We start from the raw sequence: 19,141 nt of genomic DNA, 5'->3' as shown, positions 1-19,141 counted from the left end.
CTGTTTCTTGCCTTTATGTAATTCAGAGAAGCCCAAAATGAACATTTCAAGTCAAAACAGAAGCTGACTCCACCTAACTCCTAGCCAGTCCTAGCTGCGATTGGTCAAAATACGGGATGGGGCCAATTCGTATTTCCTTTTATTCAATCTTTCTCCCATGTACCAGCAGCAAGCTTTAAGATTTCCAGCTGGGCCTCTACTGTTGCACACAGGCACACTGTGCAAGGGCCCTTCTGAGCTGACCTAGCCACCTGCCTAAATCTAAGAGAACAAGGGAGTTGGGGGTTATTTGACCTGCACTAGAACCAGGGGTGACCCCCAAATCAACTAGAGAGACAGCTTGCTGTAGTTCTAAGCACCTCTGTGGGCAGTTAACAAGGCTGTTGACAAAGCGGCATCCAGCGACTTACAAGCATCCTCAAGGCGTGAGCTAACAGCAGAAATGTGTTGCGATGGGTAGACTCAATTATCGTATCATATCATATCATATCAGAGAGAGAGAGAGAGAGAGAGATAGCTTTGCTTGTGTACAGGTTGTGTACAGGTTTCAATCCCCTGCATCTCAAGGTATTGATGCGAAGCCCCCTGTCTGAAATCCTGGCAAGCCACTGGTAGTCAGGGTAGAGTCTACTCAGTAGACAAAATTGGGCTACATGGACAAATGGTCTGACTCATTTATTTATATACCCATTTATGGGTTTTGTGCTGAATGTCACTGCCTATACCAATCTTACCGTATTTTTCATCCCATAGGACGCTCCGTCCCATACAATGCACCTAGTTTTTTTGGGGGGAAATAAAGGAAAATTTAACCAGGTTGAGGAACAGCGGGATGGCAGCGCTGTGCCTCCCCGCTGTCCCCCGAGCTTGTGGGGCTGGCCAATGTGTGCCCGAAGCGCAGGGCGCTCTGCTTCAGCGCACCCCGCGCTCCATGCAGCAGGCACGAACTCCCGCAGGGCTCCCTAGGCTGCGGATGTCTGCTTGGCGCGCGGGGCACTCTGCTTCAGAGCGCCACAGGCGGCAGGCTGCTATCCGCAGCCTAGGGAGCCCTGCGGGAACTCCTGTGGGCTCCCCAGGCTTGCTGATAGCTTCCTGAAGCCTGGAGAGCGAGAGGGGTCAGTGCGTACCGACCCCTCTCGCTCTCCAAGCTTCAGCGAAAGCCTGTATTCGACCCATAGGACGCACAGAGATTTCCCCTTCATTTTTGGAGGGGAAAAAGTGCATCCTATAGGGCGAAAAATATGGTATATTTGTGCTACCAAATGATTCTGTGTATACTGTACATAACATATACCATATAGAGTTCAAGTGAATAACTTTTTTAAAAAACAACACCACCATCTGATTTTAATATGCATCATGGGAACACAACCTGGAACAAAAGTGAAGCATTATGTTTCACACACTGTCATATTTAGTTCCTTTTTCATGTCAAAATGGCTTGTGTGTAATTAACGACCTCCCAGGGCTTTAGGGTTTTGTTTCATTTTTTGCTGTTGTTTACAGTAGTGTTTGCCTAGCTCAAAACCAGAAGTTACTATACATTCCAGTGACCCCCTGGGTTTTTTACTGTAGAAAAAACAATTAAAATATAATCTTTGAGATAACTGCACTAAATAAGTTTCAGTACAGACATTGGCAGAGCTTTCCCCACAAAGTTCAAAGTGTTTCCAGCTGCTGTAATTGTGTAGTAATTGCAATCCTACCCATTACTCAGAAGTAGAACTCTCACTGTGCTCAATAAGGCTTTCTCCCAAGTTAAATATACATAGTTTTATTTATTTATTATTGGAAAATGTATATTTAATTAATATCTCAAGTCTGTTTTGCCATAAAGATGCAAACATGTTAATTCACTCACAAGTAGTCCTACTGAGTCTTAGCTGTGACATCTGGCCCACAGGACAAAAGAGTCTTCCAGAAGATTTGCAAGATTATTGTGATATGCACACAACACCCATCAGCAAAAATGCAGGCAGTAGCTAGAATCCCATTATCCATGGTGGCTAAATGGGTACTTACAGGAAGCCCACCAAGCAGGACATGAGCGCAATGACCCCCCTATCAATGTCATTACTCAGCAATGTACAATGTAATATACATTACCTATGTACACACAATTATATAGCATGTGTGTGTAGATAGGCAGACAAGTAATACCCAGTGCTGTATGAGTGGATTTCCTTTTCCTGGCCGCCCCATGCCCCTGCAGTACCTTGCAAACCCACCCAATCTGCTCCAGAGGGTCCCCCCAGCCCTCTGAAGCAGATCTGGTAGATTTGTGAGGGGCTGCATGGGGGAGGAGAGGAAAGGAAAGGGGAGTCCCATTGGGCAAGCATAAACTCCGCAGTGGTTCTCAACCTGTGGGTCCCCAGATGTTGTTGGACTACAACTCCCATCATCCCTGAGCTCTGGCCTTGCTTGCTAGGGGTAATGGGAGTTGTAGTTCAACAACATCTGGGGACCCACAGGTTAAGAAAGGCTGCATATGCATACACAACACTGAGGTGGGTGTGGGAGAATTCTATTTTACTAATTTGCTGTAGAGCACAAATAAAGATAGAAGCATATATTCAAATTTACATTCCTTAGGGACATTACCATTAGGGACATCCATCCCCTTCATGGATCACTGCCTTGCCGTGGCGAAGGGGCTTGAAGAACTCAGAGAAGCTATGAACTACGCCGAGCAGGGCACCCAAGATGAACAGGTCATAGTGGAGAGTTTTGACCAAATGTGATCCACCTGGAGTAGGAACCGGCAAGCCACTCCAGTATCCCTGCCAAGAAAACTCCATGGACAAAGACAACAGGCATATAAAAGTTATGACGCTGGAAGATGAGCCCCTCAGGTCGGAAGGTGTCCAACATGCTACTGGGGAAGAGCGGAGGACAAGTACAAGTAGATCCAGAGCTGATGAAGCGGCTGGGCCAAAGCCGAAAGGACGCTCAGTTGTGGATATGCATGGAAGCGAAAGGAAAGTCCAATGCTGTAAAGAAAAATATTGCATAGGAACCTGGAATGTAAGAACCATGAACCTGGGTAAGTTGGATGTGGTAAAAAATGAGATGGCAAGAATAAATATTGACATCCTGGGCATCAGTGAGCTAAAATGGACTGGAATGGGCGAATTCAGTTCGGATGACTATCATATCTACTACTGTGGGCAAGAAACCCGTAAGAGAAATGGAGTGGCCCTCATAGTCAACAAAAGAGTGGCGAAAGCTGTACTGGGATGCAGTCTCAAAAATGATAGAATGATCTCGATACGAATCCAAGGCAGACCTTTTAACATCACAGTAATCCAAGTTTATGCACCAACTACTGGTGCTGAAGAAACTGAAATTGACCAATTCTATGAAGACTTACAAGACCTTATAGAAGTGACACCAAAGAAGGATGTTCTGCTCATTATAGGGGATTGGAATGCTAAAGTAGGGAATCAAGAGATAAAAGGAACAACTGGCAAGTTTGGCCTTGGAGATCAAAACGAAGCAGGGCAAAGGCTAATAGAGTTCTGTCAAGAGAACAAGCTGGTCATCACAAACACGCTTTTCCAACAACACAAGAGACGACTCTACACATGGACATCCCCAGATGGGCAACATCGAAATCAGATTGATTATATTCTCTGCAGCCAAAGATGGAGAAGCTCTATACAGTCAGCAAAAACAAGACCTGGAGCTGACTGTGGCTCAGATCATCAGCTCCTTATAGCAAAATTCAAGCTCAAACTGAAGAAAGTAGGAAAAACCACTGGACAGGTAAGATACAATCTAAACCAAATCCCTTATGAATACACAGTGGAAGTGAGGAACAGGTTTAAGGATTTAGATTTGCTGGACAGAGTGCCTGAAGAACTATGGGTGGAGGCTCGCAACATTATACAGGAGGCAGCAACTAAAACCATCCCAATGAAAAAGAAATGCAAGAAAGCAAAGTGGCTGTCCAACGAGGCCTTACAAATAGCGGGGGAGAGAAGGCAAGCAAAATGTGAGGGAAATAGTGAAAGATACAGGAAATTGAATGCAGATTTCCAAAGAATAGCAAGGAGAGACAAGAAGGCCTTCTTAAACGAGCAATGCAAAGAAATAGAGGAAAGCAACAGAATGGGAAGAACCAGAGATCTGTTCAAGAAAATCGGAAATATGAAAGGAACATTTCGTACAAAGATTACCATAATAAAGGACAAAAGTGGTAAAGATCTAACTGAAGCAGAAGACATCAAGAAGAGGTGGCAAGAATACACAGAGGAATTATACCAGAAAGATATGGATGTCTCGTACACCCCAGGTAGTGTGGTTGCTGACCTTGAGCCAGACATCCTGGAGAGTGAAGTCAAATGGGCCTTAGAAAGCACTGCAAATAACAAGGCCAGTGGAAGTGATGGTATTCCAGCTGAACTGTTTAAAATTTTAAAAGATGATGCTGTTAAGGTGCTACACTCAATATGCCAGCAAGTTTGGAAAACTCAGCAGTGGCCAGAGGATTGGAGAAGATCAGTCTACATCCCAATCCCAAAGAAAGGCAGTGCCAAAGAATGCTCCAACTACCGCACAATTTCACTCATTTCACATGCTAGCAAGGTTATGCTTAAAATTCTACAAGGAAGGCTCAAGCAGTATGTGGACCGAGAACTCCCAGAAGTGCAAGCTGGATTTAGAAGAGGCAGAGGAACCAGAGACGAAATTGCAAACATGCGCTGGATTATGGAGAAAGCTAGAGAGTTCCAGAAAGACATCTACTTCTGCTTCATTGACTATGCAAAAGCCTTTGACTGTGTTGACCACAGCAAACTATGGCAAGTTCTTAAAGAAATGGGAGTGCCTGATCACCTCATCTGTCTCCTGCGAAATCTCTATGTGGGACAAGAAGCTACAGTTAGAACTGGATATGGAACAACTGATTGGTTCCAAATTGGGAAAGGAGTACGGCAAGGCTGTATATTGTCTCCCTGCTTATTTAACTTATATGCAGAATTCATCATGCGAAAGACTGGGCTGGATGAATCCCAAGCCGGAATTAAGATTGCCGGAAGAAATATCAACAACCTCAGATATGCAGATGACACAACCTTGATGGCAGAAAGTGAAGAGGAATTAAAGAACCTTTTAATGAGGGTGAAAGAGGAGAGCGCAAAATATGGTCTGAAGCTCAACATCAAAAAAACGAAGATCATGGCCACTGGGCCCATCACCTCCTGGCAAATAGATGGGGAAGAAATGGAGGCAGTGAGAGATTTTACTTTCTTGGGCTCCATGATCAGTGCAGATGGTGACAGCAGTCATGAAATTAAAAGACGCCTGCTCCTTGGGAGAAAGGCGATGGCAAACCTAGACAACATCTTAAAAAGCAGAGACATCACCTTGCCAACAAAGGTCCGTATAGTAAAAGCCATGGTTTTCCCAGTAGTGATGTATGGAAGTGAGAGCTGGACCATAAAGAAGGCTGATCGCCGAAGAATTGATGCTTTTGAATTATGGTGCTGGAGGAGACTCTTGAGAGTCCCATGGACTGCAAGAAGATCAAACCTCTCCATTCTGAAGGAAATCAGCCCTGAGCGCTCACTGGAAGGACAGATCGTGAAGCTGAGGCTCCAATACTTTGGCCACCTCATGAGAAGAGAAGACTCCCTGGAAAAGACCCTGATGTTGGGAAAGATGGAGGGCACAAGGAGAAGGGGACGACAGAGAATGAGATGGTTGGATGGTGTTCTTGAAGCTACCAGCATGAGTTTGATCAAACTGCGGGAGGCAGTGGAGGACAGAAGTGCCTGGCGTGCTCTGGTCCATGGGGTCACGAAGAGTCGGACACGACTAAACGACTAAACAACAACAACAACAACAACAGGGACATTACAAGCTGACCTATAACAAATCAGACACCGTTGCCACAGACTGGCAGTGGCCTCAAATGACTTCAGGCAGGTATCTCTCCCAGCCCTACCTGGAGAGGCCAGAGGGATTGAACCTGGGAACTTTTCTATGCGGAGCTTGTGCTCTGCCACTGAGCTGCAGTCCCCGCCCCCCGCCCCAACCATTTGGAAACACTGTCCAGGCTTATGCAGAATTTAACATTTGCAAACTGATGCTTCAGGCAGTGGGGGAGGGGGACACAAAACAAAACAGCCCCCTGTTTTGCTTTTTACACTGTCAGGGGAAAGTGGCAAGTGAGTGAAATCCTACCATGCGCCCCTGCCAAGTCTAGCAGCGCTGTTTAATTGGGGTGGGCGGTGGGGGGTGGGGATGAAGCATTACACATAGACTTTTTCCTTCCCAAGAAATGAGTGGGTAGGGTCACCCCTCCCCCCGAAAGAGTGGGGCAGGCGCCAAGTGTGCTCACTGTGGCTGATCTCCACTGCCTGAGCCTGCAGTCCTTGTGCCACCCGCGAGGATCAAACTCAGGCGGGATCAAATGCCCTAAGCAACATCAGAGATGAGGAGGGATAGCTCTAGGCCAGCAGGAATGCAGATAACTTGCAATTACATGAGATCTCATTCATGGATTGTCAAATTAGCAGAGGTTGGCAAGCGCTCCTTACCTCCTCTTAATTGAGAGCAAAAATGAGCTCTGGCATAGCACTTTGGAATGAAAGGAACTAGAGATATGTGAGGAATTTGCCCTTTGTTTTAAGAAGCATGGACAGTTAACATGGATGTCAAAACACACAGGGCTTGGTGAAATTCTAGAGGATAAAACCGCTGTAAAAGGGGCTGGCTCATGTGGCAACAGCATTGCTCGAAACCACACTTTAAAAAGAAAATAAAAGAAAATGGAAAGCTTAAAACTTATGCATATAAATCTTTCATCTCTGAAAGCCAGTTCCCTGCCACTCCCTGCCACTAATCTAACCATCATATAAGGACATTACAACAGTTAGATGATGAGTAAAATTCCTTAGCTCACTCCTGAAAGAATGATGAAACCATTTTTACAATTATTATTATTTTAGATAGTCCACAGCATTTAGATCAGATAGATTAACAGCAAATTACTGTACTTGTTGCACATTCCATCCTGAAATGTGGCAGGATGGACAAACAAGGTTACCAACTTCGAATTTATATTTTATATCATATGCAGTCATTTGATTTAATCTTGTCTTCAAGAAACTTGTCTTGTTGATGTTAATGAAGCCCACCTGCAGGGTTTTAAGACATGACAGCTCTCCCAGCAATGAAGTTTGGCTGTGGGTGTGGGGATTTGAATATTCTCATTTCTACAGATTCACATATCAAAAGCATTTGTAGTGCACACCATTTATTAAGCGTTTGAAACAAGGCAGCGAAAGTCCCGCAATGCTATAACCCAAACAGAGTTTTATTTTGTGCACCCATCCAAAGTTCTTGACCTGTCTTTTTCTTTGGATTTCGACCACTTCATCCAAAGGTGGCTAGCCTGTTGCCCTACAGATGTTCTCAGACTTCAACTCCCATGAGCCTTGGTCAAACATAGACAATTGTCAGTGATGATGGGAATTGTAGTCGGGCAACATCAAGAGGGCCAAAGCTTGCCCATTCCCAGTCTAATCTCAAGTGAAACCTAATAATCATCCCATCATCCTTGACCACTGGTGGTGCTTAAACCCCCCCCAAAAGCAATACTTTTTGCAGTTCAGAAAGTGATGAGGAAATGCTTTGAAAATGTGGGGTGAATTAATTATTAATAGAAAGACCCCAGAATCAAAGTAGGATGAAACGAAATTAATGCTCTTTGTCAATCCTCTATTGCTCAGAACAGACAGAGTAAGCTTTGTGCAAGTAAATTAATATGAATGCTTTAAAAGCAGATAGTCTTGAGGAGGCTAGTCTAACCCAGACTTCTGCAGCCTGGTGTCATATGAACATAGGATGCTATGTTATACACTCTTGGCCCTTCTATTGCAATATTGTCTAAACTAACAGCGGCTCTTCCAGGTATCATATAAGGGACATCAGTGCTTTTTTTTCTGGGGGTACTCATACCCCTAAACATTTTGTGAATCTTTGTACTTTTGTCCATTTACTGTATTTATTTTTCCCAATTTGAACTATAAAATGGTAATTTTATTTTTAGAAAATAGGCACAGGGGGACATTATCAGCTCTACCTGGAGAAGGCCAATGGTCAGGGATGGTGAAGTTAGTTTTGAAACCTCTGTCTGCAGAAGGCTTATGTGACTGGCAGACCTTCTATGACTAAAGAAAGCACAAACAGGTAAGCACTCTTCACGCCTCTCCAGAGGAGCCCCCTCACCTTTGAAAACCCCTGCTCCACAGAGCACTCTTGCCATCTCTCCCTCTCTCCCTCTCTGGTATTTGGACTGACTGTGCCAACTCTCCATTCCAGAGCCCAGCAATGCCTTTTATGGTCTGATAGATTCAGAGTTGCCTGATCTACTTCAGCTCTGGTGAGAGGTCATCTAAACCCACTTTATCATTCCCTGAGCCAAACTGCTCACTGGAGACCGCATTTTAAAAGTATAATTAAAAATGTTTGGGCAGTGAGCTGACAGAAAAATGGCACCCAGCAAAGCACTGCCAGTCCTGTCCCGTTCTACCCCCCTCATTTCTTTTTTTATAGCATCATGCTTTTCATGCATAGGGCATTTATTCTTTGATTCTATTCAATGCTCCTTTTGGGACTTGTTTCCATGTCTCTCATTTGAAATCCTCGAGCTATGGAGTGGGTCTGTTAATCCTGGTGGTGTTGATCATAAAGCAACCTCTACTTTTAACTATGGATCATTATGACGACTCTCATTTTACATACCCAAGAAAAAGAAGACGTGTCCAGGGAAAAGGGGACATATGGCAACCCTACATTACGATCATTTTGAAACAAAACTTTAAGGCAAGACAAAACACAATCAGTTCGATAGGGAATGGTTTATGTTCATCAAATTTATAAACAGTACTCAGAGGTCACATCATACCCCCTGCATCCCATTTAACTATAGGGAGTGAATACCAGAATACGGTGTTTATACTTGCTTCTCAATGTGTCTTGAGATGGCTACATACTCTGTCCTGCACAGGTTTAATGATGGCTGCTTACTGCTTTTATGTTCACTCTGTATGTTCACAAAAGTAATAACAAATGTTTCCCAGAGGTTGCTGTTCATGGTGTACAACTATTATGAAGCCATTCAAAGTATTATTTGTCTCAAAAGTTAACTGCAGAGTTGCCCTTAAGCTGATAAAACAATGAATGAACGCATGAATGGGAAGGAAACTGAAACCTTGATTAGTCTTCGATTGTCATGTTTCCTTTGAGGCATTCATAACCTAAGGAATTTGCCTTATTCTAGGTTGAACTGTTTGCCCACCTAGCAATGTACTATTTTGACAGGCAGCACCTCTTCAAGTTGTCTCAGTCAGAGGCCTTTCAGAACGCCTAATAGCTGATATCTTTAAAATAAACAAAACTGGATGTGTTCGTGATACCACTGAGATATGGTCCCATTGCAGTGGAAGGTAGTTGGATCCAGTAACATTCAACACAGATCCTTGCACGGAAGGGAATTGTCAGTGCATCTGATGCTTACACTGCCTCACCTCCACCTCCCCAGCAGGTATGGGAACCCACATTGAGCAGAAAAGTCAGGGTTGCAATTGATTTTGCACCACACACCCCAGCATTACAGACTGAGCTACAATACAGATTGGGCTACAGAAATATCCCCACAATAAAGGCCCGCCTCTTCACACAAGTGATTCAGCTCTCTTCCAGTTTAGTAGAAGCTTATCTACACATTCTAGCCTACTAGGCCTCACTCCAAGAAGGAGCTAGTGACCAAAAATGTAAGTTCTGCTCAAAGCAATGGGACTTAATTATATTATGCTTAATGGACCACAGGAGTGATCCAGTTCAGTATTATTATTTTTATTATTATTTAACTAAAATATATATACCAAGTACTTGACAGAATACAGTGGTACCCCGCAAGACGAACGCCTCGCGAGACGAAAAACTCGCAAAACGAAAGGTTTTTTCGTTTTCGAGTTGCCTCGCAAGACGAATTTCCCTATGGGCTTGCTTCGCAAAACGAAGCTTGCCCCGGGGACAGCGGGTCTTCTCTTTCGAAGCAAGGGGCGGCGGGGAGAAGCGATCTTCTCCCCGCAGCCCCAGGTCCGGGGACAGCGGGAAGTGCTTCCCGCTGCCCCCGGACCTCTTTTGAAGCAAGGGGCTGCGGGGAGATCGCTTCTCCCGGTGCTCCGAAGCGGGGCGGGGGTGGTGGGAACACCTTCCCCCGCCGCCCCGCTTCGGAACGGTGCTCCGAAGCGGGGCGGGGGGGGTGGGAACACCTTCCCCCACCGCCCGGCTTCGGAACGGTGCTCCGAAGCGGGGCGGGGGGTGGGAACACCTTCCCCTACCGCCCCGCTTCGGAACGGTGCTCCGAAGCGCGGCGGGGGGGTGGGAACACCTTCCCCCACCGCCCCGCTTCGGAACGGTGATCCGAAGCAGGGCGGGGGGGTGGGAACGCCTTCCCCCACCGCCCCGCTTCGGAACGGTGCTCCGAAGCGGGGCGGTGGGAACGCCTCCCCCCACCGCCCGGCTTCGGAACGGTGCTCCGAAGCGGGGCGGGGGGGTGGGAACGCCTTCCCCCACCGCCCCGCTTCGGAACGGTGCTCCGAAGCGGGGCGGGGGGGTGGGAACACCTTCCCCTACCGCCCCGCTTCGGAACGGTGCTCCGAAGCGCGGCGGGGGGGTGGGAACACCTTCCCCCACCGCCCCGCTTCAGAACGGTGCTCCGAAGCAGGGCGGGGGGGTGGGAACGCCTTCCCCCACCGCCCGGCTTTGGAACGGTGCTCCGAAGCGGGGCGGGGGGGTGGGAACTCCTTCCCCCACCGCCCCGCTTCGGAACGGTGCTCCGAAGCGGGGCGGGGGGGTGGGAACACCTTCCCCCACCGCCCCGCTTCGGAACGGTGCTCCGAAGCGGAGCGGGGGGGTGGGAACACCTTCCCCCACCGCCCGGCTTTGGAACGGTGCTCCGAAGCGGGGCGGGGGGGTTGGAACACCTTCCCCCACCGCCCGGCTTCGGAACGGTGCTCCGAAGCGGGGCGGGGGGGTGGGAACACCTTCCCCCACCGCCCGGCTTCGGAACGGTGCTCCGAAGCGGGGCGGGGGGGTGGGAACACCTTCCCCCACCTCCCGGCTTCGGAACGGTGCTCCGAAGCGGGGCGGGGGGGTGGGAACACCTTCCCCCACCGCCCCGCTTCGGAACGGTGCTCCGAAGCGGGGCGGGGGGGTGGGAACACCTTCCCCCACCGCCCGGCTTCGGAACGGTGCTCCGAAGCGGGGCGGGGGGTGGGAACCCCTTCCCCCACCGCCCGGCTTCGGAACGGTGCTCCGAAGCGGGGTGGGGGGGCGGGAACACCTTCTTAAGGCTGGCGGGGGGCAAAAGTCTTTGTCCCCCCTGCCTGCCTTACCAGGGGCTTTTAAATCGCCCCGGACAGCGGAGAAGTCCTCCGCTGTCCCGGGGTTTTTTAAAATGCTGGGGGTGGGAAGAAAAGCCCTTATCCCCCCCCCAGCCTTCAGAAGAGGTCCGGGGACAGACTGTCCCTGGACCTGATCTGAAGGCGGTTTCCCTAGGAACGCATTAATTGATTTTCAATGCATTCCTATGGGAAACCGTGCATCGCAAGTCGAAAAACTCGCAAGACGAAGAGACTTGCGGAACGAATTAATTTCGTCTTGCGAGGCACCACTGTACCTTTAAGCAGTTTACAAAGATCTAAAATGTTCAGTAACACTCCGCCGATAAAAGCAAACATTAAAAAACAAATTAACATAAAATGATAAAAATACATAAATAAGCAATTTTAAAACACACACACACAAATAATTAATAACAACATTAGATTTTAAAATTACATGCCGGGATAGGTTTGCTGAAACAGAAAGATTTTTTAGTCAGCATGAAAATAATTCAGCCATAGGTACCTGCTTAATATCAATGAGCAGGGAGTTCCAAAAAGTAAATGTTCCCACACTGAATGATTTATTCCCTACAAGTGTGAAATGAACATTTTGTGGCATTTGTATTGAAAAAAACAACAGGTAAAAAGTACTCCCTAATCCCCCCAAAGGGATTGTGAGATGATGCTATTGAACAAAAAGCCATATTTCTTTAATTTGTACACAGAGGAATGTCTCTTACAGTTCCCCCATTCACGTAGATCCAACTGAGATAGTTATTGTCCAGTTCTGTGCAACCCTGATCACCATTCTTATAGCAGGGATGAGGAGCATGTGGCCCTCCAGATGTTGCTGGACTATGCCTCCCATCATCCCTTACCACTGGCTGTGCTAGAAGGGGCTCATGGGAGTTGGAGTCCAACAAATATCCAGAGCGCTGCAGATTCCCAGCCCTGCCCTAGGGCCTTTAAACTGGGTGGAACTAGTTATATCTCTTTTGATTTCAACAGAGGAAAGGGCAGCTCCAGCCATCCAGCAAGACTGTTTTCTAGGCAAGCTTATGCTAATATAAATTGTTAGTTTTCAAGGTGTCACAGAAGCAGACTAAACAAGAATAGGGCTGGACTTTCTGAGGAAAAAAACAATCATAAATTGGGAAGGCAAATGTCTCCAACCCAAATACCCAAGAAAATGAAGTTTATGCAATCTTTCTTCTCAAGTGGAGTACGCTAAACAAGGTAATAGTGAAAATGAACAAATCCTTCACTGGAATTCCCACTGGCTAAGGTTTATAAAATAAATGATTCATTCCAGTGGTGCTTGTCATCACTTAAATTGTATGTCTAAGTCCTTGGACCTTTCATTACGTGGCTGTATTAACACTCCAAAAAGGCTGTTCGTTCCATTTGTTGGTATAAAGTGCACTTCCAGTCTGCTTAATCTTTGATGGACAGGCCTGATTGTTCCTGAAATCCCTGGCTATACAATACAACAAAGGCTTAAAGGCCTTTCTGGGCCTGGGCTACTACCCACAATGCACTGTGCTTCCTGTCCCTGTAGGGCTGGAATTCATGACCATGCAAAATGCTCAATCACACACTAGGCCAGGGCTTAAGCTGGGCTCTTTGTACAGCAGCATCTAAGGTCGGGAAGAAGATTTTAACTGTCAGGGCTTGGTGCTCATTGGCTCATTGATGAGAGGGAGAAGGAAATGCAGAGACACAAGATCACCAGCGGATGGTGTGTAGCTAACAGCAATCTGGCTCTGATAACAGGGGAGCCTGTTGGCTGGACTCCCATCTGTGGCTTAAGGGAGTTTGATATGGGACCCTAAGGGGTGGCTTATCTCTCCAAACCTGAACAGCAATGCCTGAATAGCAACTGTCTTGTGCTCCCCCCATAGAAAGGAGGAACCGAGTAAATACTTTCTCAACTACTCATCCGTCACACAAGAGGTCTGGAAGCAAGCGAAACCTTGAAAAGTGCCAAAATTTACTCTTTGGTTTTGTCAATACTCCAAAAAGAAAGAATGTGAAGTATCTCAGTGGAGCAGTTTTGCCATCCATCCTAAGAAAAGCACAAGGGTGGGTTTCATTGCAACACACCTCCAGATGCTTTTGTAGCATCTGGAATATAAAAATGTAAGAAGAGCTCTGCTGGATCAGACCAAAGCCCATCTAGCTCAGGACCCTATTTCCTGTGATGGCCAAACAGATATGTAGGAGACACCCACAAACAGGGTTTAACCTACTGGTATTAAGAGGTACACAACTCCTACTGATATTAAGAGGTACACAACTTCTGCAGCTGGGGTTCCACTGAATTACCACAGTGCCCATTGATAGACATCTGCCATGAATTTATCCAGTTCCTGAAAGAACAAAGACGGTGTAGAGGTCATGAAAGATTAAACACTCTGCAAAGATGGCCTTATCCTCAAGATCAGGTAGCACTTCTGGTCACTCCAAACAACATGTTTAAACCCCTTCTTTTAATCACAGGGTTTGGGTATCTCTAAAGCACTACGAGTCTCAATGAACTACAGTGGGGCAGAAATTCACCACATATGGATTGAAATTCACCATATTTTGATTAAAATCAAGGCAGACCAGATTTACAAAACATGTTGGGGTGTGTGTGTGTGTGTGTGTGTGCGCGCGAGAGAGAGAGAGGGGGTGGTGGTGGTAGTAGTAGTAGTAGTAGTAGTAGTAGTAGTAGTAGTACAGAGGTCATGGTGTAGCACCAGGACCTGGGAGGCCAGGGTTCAACCTCCACCCTCGGCCATAAAGCTTTCCCTTGTGCCAGTCACTCACTCTCAGCCTAAGAACATCCAGAGAGCTTCATGACCAAGTGGAGATTTGAACCTTGGTCTCCCAGATCCTAGTCCAACACTATAATCACTACACCACACAATACCAATTTATGAACGTTTATTCAATTAACTTAAACAAGGGGCTCAGTTATGTCTCCACTTTTCTCATCACTGTCCCTTGGGAAAACCCACTGTTTAGCCACTGAATCAGAGCAAATGCCAATCGGATTTTCTCTGGATTGATGTTTGCTCTGGTTTTGTGCGAAACAGTGGGTTTCCCGGGGGAAAGCAGCAGGGCAAAGGCTAAATCGCTTGAAACCATGAGTAGAAAGCACAGGAGATGGAGAAAACCACTTGAACCTGTGTTTTTGAGGCACAGGGTGAGCTGAATTCGGACAAGCCTCCCCCCGCCCCCAGTTAACCAGCTATGAATACCCTCAACCAGTAGTAGCCTTGCTTATATTATCTGTAAAAGAAGCAGCATTTTAAACAGATAAGGGTGGCCTCAGGACACACCTTAGCCACAGACACGTTGGCATTAACAAGCCCTCCATCAGAGAAAGCCTAGCATTCCATGGCATTCCAATCATACTCCGTTCAGAACGAAATGCTGTCAGCAGCAAACGCTTATGCATTCTCTGCCTTTGCTGCGATATCTGAGCAAAACACTGGCCTTTAGTCAGCCAGAGGGGCTATTCTGCTCTTGTATTTGAGCACAAAGTATCATGGAGAGAGAGCCCTGTGCTGAAGCATGCGGCTGAGAAGCAATGAGGAACTTCCGCATTGCTGTTTTTAATTCAGTCGCTACAGTTGCCACTGCTGACACCAGTCACAAAGTTCGCTTGGCTGATCCAGTGCCAGGAGGGGCATTGCCGGCACTCCATCGCCAGCTGGAAAAGGCCACCTCTGAGTCTATACTTCACATTGGAAGCAGAAGATACACAATGCTAAGAGGAAGGAACCGACCTATCTTCAAAATTTGCACCAATGAAGGGGATGTAAAAGAATGAGAGGAGAGGAAACAGATAACTGGGTCCAGACCCACACCATACATTTAAAGCAGAGCTTTCCAAACTGTGTGTTGCAACACGTTACGTGTGTCAGCTGCAGTGTGTGGGTGTAGAACACGAATGCTCCCCGCGCTCCTCCTGGGGCAGGAATGGGGTTAGTTTAACCTCCAGTTTGCTAATAAAACTGAATTAGTGTGCCATGAAATAACACATGTCTAAAAAGTGTGTCACCAACATGAAAAGTTTGGAAAGCTCAGATTTAAAAGTTTAACCTTCATGGTTTCTCTCAAACAATAATAGGAACGGTAGTTTGTAAAGGTGTTGGGAATTGTTGCTCTTATATTTATGCTTTGCTTTCTGAAGTTCCCTATCTTGGATTAATGAAGATACACCCAAGAAGGTGGTGGATGGAAGTTGAAGGACCTTGCTTGAGAGGCAGTGTAGAGAGGACTTGGTCCCCAGCAGGTGGATCATTCTAAGTCCTAAAACAAGAAGCTAGATTAGCAGACGTTTCCAAACAGCAAGGAGCAGTTCATGATCAAGGAAAGGGCGGGCAGCTTTCTGGAGGTGCTGTTGCTACTACTAAAAAGTTGATTTATGGGGATATTTGGGGCACATTGGATCCCCCACAAAATCTACAGAAGAACTGGGAATGACAGTGGGAAACTGGAAAATAAAATATAGCAAAACGGGGTTTAAAAACCTGCTACTACCACCTAGTGGTTTTGTGTTGTTGTTTTTTGCAGGGTGGGGAAAGGCACAATAAACATTTTTTTGTGAGGGTGACAGAAACCATACCTCTCAACAGAGTGCTTTTGGGGGGGGGCTGCTATGACATGCGAATCACATGACTCACACAGACATGCAGCCCTGGAAGACGGCATCCCGGTTTTTTTGCCACAACATGTTGATGAGTATACAGATACAAGTTCTAGGGCAATTCAGTTTTAAGTATGTCTCAGTGCCCTTCTTCTTGCGGGACTTAATTGAAATAGACTAACAGGTTGCCTGGCACAGAAACTGAGTACCAAAACAGTTCATACTCAACTTCCCGTGTTGGATCATGTGCATATACATATGCTAAGCCCCACCCCAGATCAAGATTATTGGTAATGTTTATTTTACTTAGACAACGCATATAGTACTTAATTACAATCTTCTCTCAGCAATGTACAAGGAAAGCAATACCATGAAAAGAAAAAAACCATTAAAACTATATTTTTGGGTGTCCTCTTAGTTCCTAATTACCCTGCTCTATGATAAAAGTAGTAATGAAAACTCCAGATTCTGCCCAAATAAATGCACAGGCAAGATGCAATATAACCTTCCACCACCAAGAAAGGAGGGATTACTCACAGTTCTTATCATTTTGGGATTTTTGGCCCAAGACTCCAGATACTCTGCATACAGCACCCATGAACATTTAAAAAGTGAGGTTGAAACTAGCTGTGCTTATCTTAGTACATTGTACAGAGTATTTGGATACTGATTCAGACACAGAAAGCATTTTCCTTGCATATTTCCTATACTTCTGGCAAATCTGTATCAGTCACCAACATATTTCCTCTTCCAAGGCAGAACCCTTCTAGAAGCAGTGGAAAACAGCTGGCAAATGAGTTCAAAACTGCATGCAAACCCAGGAGCTTAGGAATAAATCCTCATGGGTTCTGCCAGACTGACTATGTGCAGGTTGAAGATTGTAGAATCAGTTCAAATGTTTGCAGCTTGAATGAGTAGCTTGAAAAGAAATGTCCTGAGGACATTCAGTGGGGGAGATTTGTCTGCACAACAGTGCTTGAATAGTTTCAAGGGCCATTACATACGTAACCTGAAGCAGGCTATGTTTTCTTAACTCAGATTCCACTCACTTTCAAAGCACCATGTACTATAACGACGCTGCCTTGCAGACACCCTCTTCCTTCGTGATTTACCCTTTCTTCCATTTTTTTATACATGCCCTTATTACATCTCAGCTCATCTGTGATCTCCTTGTGCAACCACACTGGTTTCTTTAAATGCCTCTCACTGCAGTGACTCAGACAGAGGTCAGGTAAGTGCCACAGCCCCACCACCTCCTCTACTGCCAGAACAAGCCCTACTGAATGGGGGCATACAACAGTACTTTCACAAGTCGCCCACTCATTCAAAGAGGAACACCCCAGGAGATAGGGGGTGCATTCAGACATAGAGTTTATTGTGCAAGTTTTACTGGCTGCAATGCTAATGCTCCTGTTCTGGGTTCTAATGTTCCTTTTACACTGCATTACCTGTTGCATTATCTATTTTTTGACTGATACACCACCACGTGGTACTAAATTTTACATGGCAGTAAAGGCTATATGCCAGAATCACACTACAGTTCTTGTTATGTTAAATTGCAATGCAAAACTTCTGCAATTTTCCAGGTGACCAGAGTCGCGAAAAGGAGTTTTTTTCTGGAAGCAAATACTACAAATATTATTTCTCAACTTCTACTAGTTTTCCAAAAGTGACTGTTACATCATGTGATAGATCACACAAAACATGGAAAATATCAGGTAAGGAAACACTGTGAAAATTGAATAAAGTGCTGTTTGAATGCAGCCTCGGTAAATGTTGGGAATTTAGATGCAAACCTTCCCATAAAGTTGCGCTGAAAGGACCCCAGGTGTCCTTCATCTTAAGAATGCATGAGTCTGTTGAGATTCAGAGTAAACAAGCTAGCTCTTTTATAAATATTTAACAGAATGCTGGCATCGTCAGCAGAACCAGGATTCTCCCCAATTAAGACCAATTCCTTGCATGACACACTGTTAAGACAACTTTTCACTGTTCAGCAAATATTTATGATGTACTTTGTTGATATCCTAATGTACAGAAACCAGCAGAGGTGGACTCATATGCCTGCTCAGACCATGGATACATGTTTTATTAGTACATGAGTCACTTGTTGAGAATCCTCTTTACAGGAGGTCCTTTTTGAACCAACACACACATGTGGCAGTTTACGGTAGTGGTGCCCAAACAGGATATGCATACCCCTGCTAAACACAGAAGCTTAGTGTGTTAGGGGAGGGGTAGTATCCCTGGTGGGGGACATGTTGCGGTCCTTCTGGCATAGTTTGTCCACCTTTGGTTTCCACCCTGCCCTCAGCTCTCACCTGTGGTTCCTAGAAGTTGTCAGCATGTAACAGTGGCCACACCCTGAGAACAGCTAAAACAGGTGAGGGTAGCTGATAGGCCTCAAACCATAGCTGTCAACTTTTCCCTTTTCTTGCAAGGAATCCTATTCGGAATAAGGGAATTTCCCTTAAAAAATGGGAAACGTTGACAGCTATGCCTCAAACCCTCAGTAAGCTAGGACCTTCCCCTGCATGCAAAGATGGGCTCCGGTAGATTGAGCAGACCACAGGACAAATAGTGGGTCCAACAGTCAAGAAGGCAGTTTCTGCACATGCTGTGTAGAGAGAAGTGAGGGGCAGATGGTGTTCATCACCCTGGGAAGGCAGCCTATCTAGGAGAAGGAGAACTCTGATTCTAAACCTCTGCTACCTTGTGAGATATCTTTGGGGGAAGAAAAGGCTAAGGAGTAAACCCTGAAGCTGTTTTTGCTGTAAACAGATGTATTTTACTTTTTGCTGCTAAGGATGAATGCTTGACTGTGAGTAAAATATGTGTTTTAAACTTACTTTTCAGTCTGTATCCTATTTATCTGATAAACAGGCAACAAAGGGGAAGATTGAGACTTTATTATGAATCGGCAGCTTTTTGCTGGCTGAAACAATGGCTACTTCTTGAGAATACAGACATTTTGGATCTGGAAGGGTATGACAATAGATTTGGTTGGCATGCATATATATGGTATGACAAGGTAAAATCGCATAAAGGCTTTAAAAACCATATTGTAAGGAAAGCACTGTATAATGTTTGGATAAGATAC

General features: G+C 45.8%; 1 protein-coding gene and 1 long non-coding RNA gene across 4 annotated transcripts in view; one reads left to right on the top strand and one right to left on the bottom strand.

Moving 5' to 3' along the window:
• COL4A6 (collagen type IV alpha 6 chain) overlaps positions 1-19,141 on the bottom strand; it is a 181,500-nt gene that overhangs the window by 74,260 nt on the left and 88,099 nt on the right. The gene's annotated exons all lie outside the window — the stretch shown is intronic.
• Positions 11,699-16,395, top strand: LOC308578822. The gene is made up of 3 exons (XR_014004141.1): positions 11,699-13,140; positions 13,304-13,484; positions 15,586-16,395. It is a non-coding gene; the product is annotated as an uncharacterized lncRNA (long non-coding RNA).

The sequence above is a fragment of the Podarcis bocagei genome, assembly GCF_964188305.1.
Source record: "Podarcis bocagei genome assembly, chromosome: Z".
NCBI classification, from domain to species: Eukaryota; Metazoa; Chordata; class Lepidosauria; order Squamata; family Lacertidae; genus Podarcis; species Podarcis bocagei.
The sequence above is the reverse complement of the archived record's forward strand: the minus strand, read 5'-3'. Positions and strand labels throughout refer to the sequence as shown.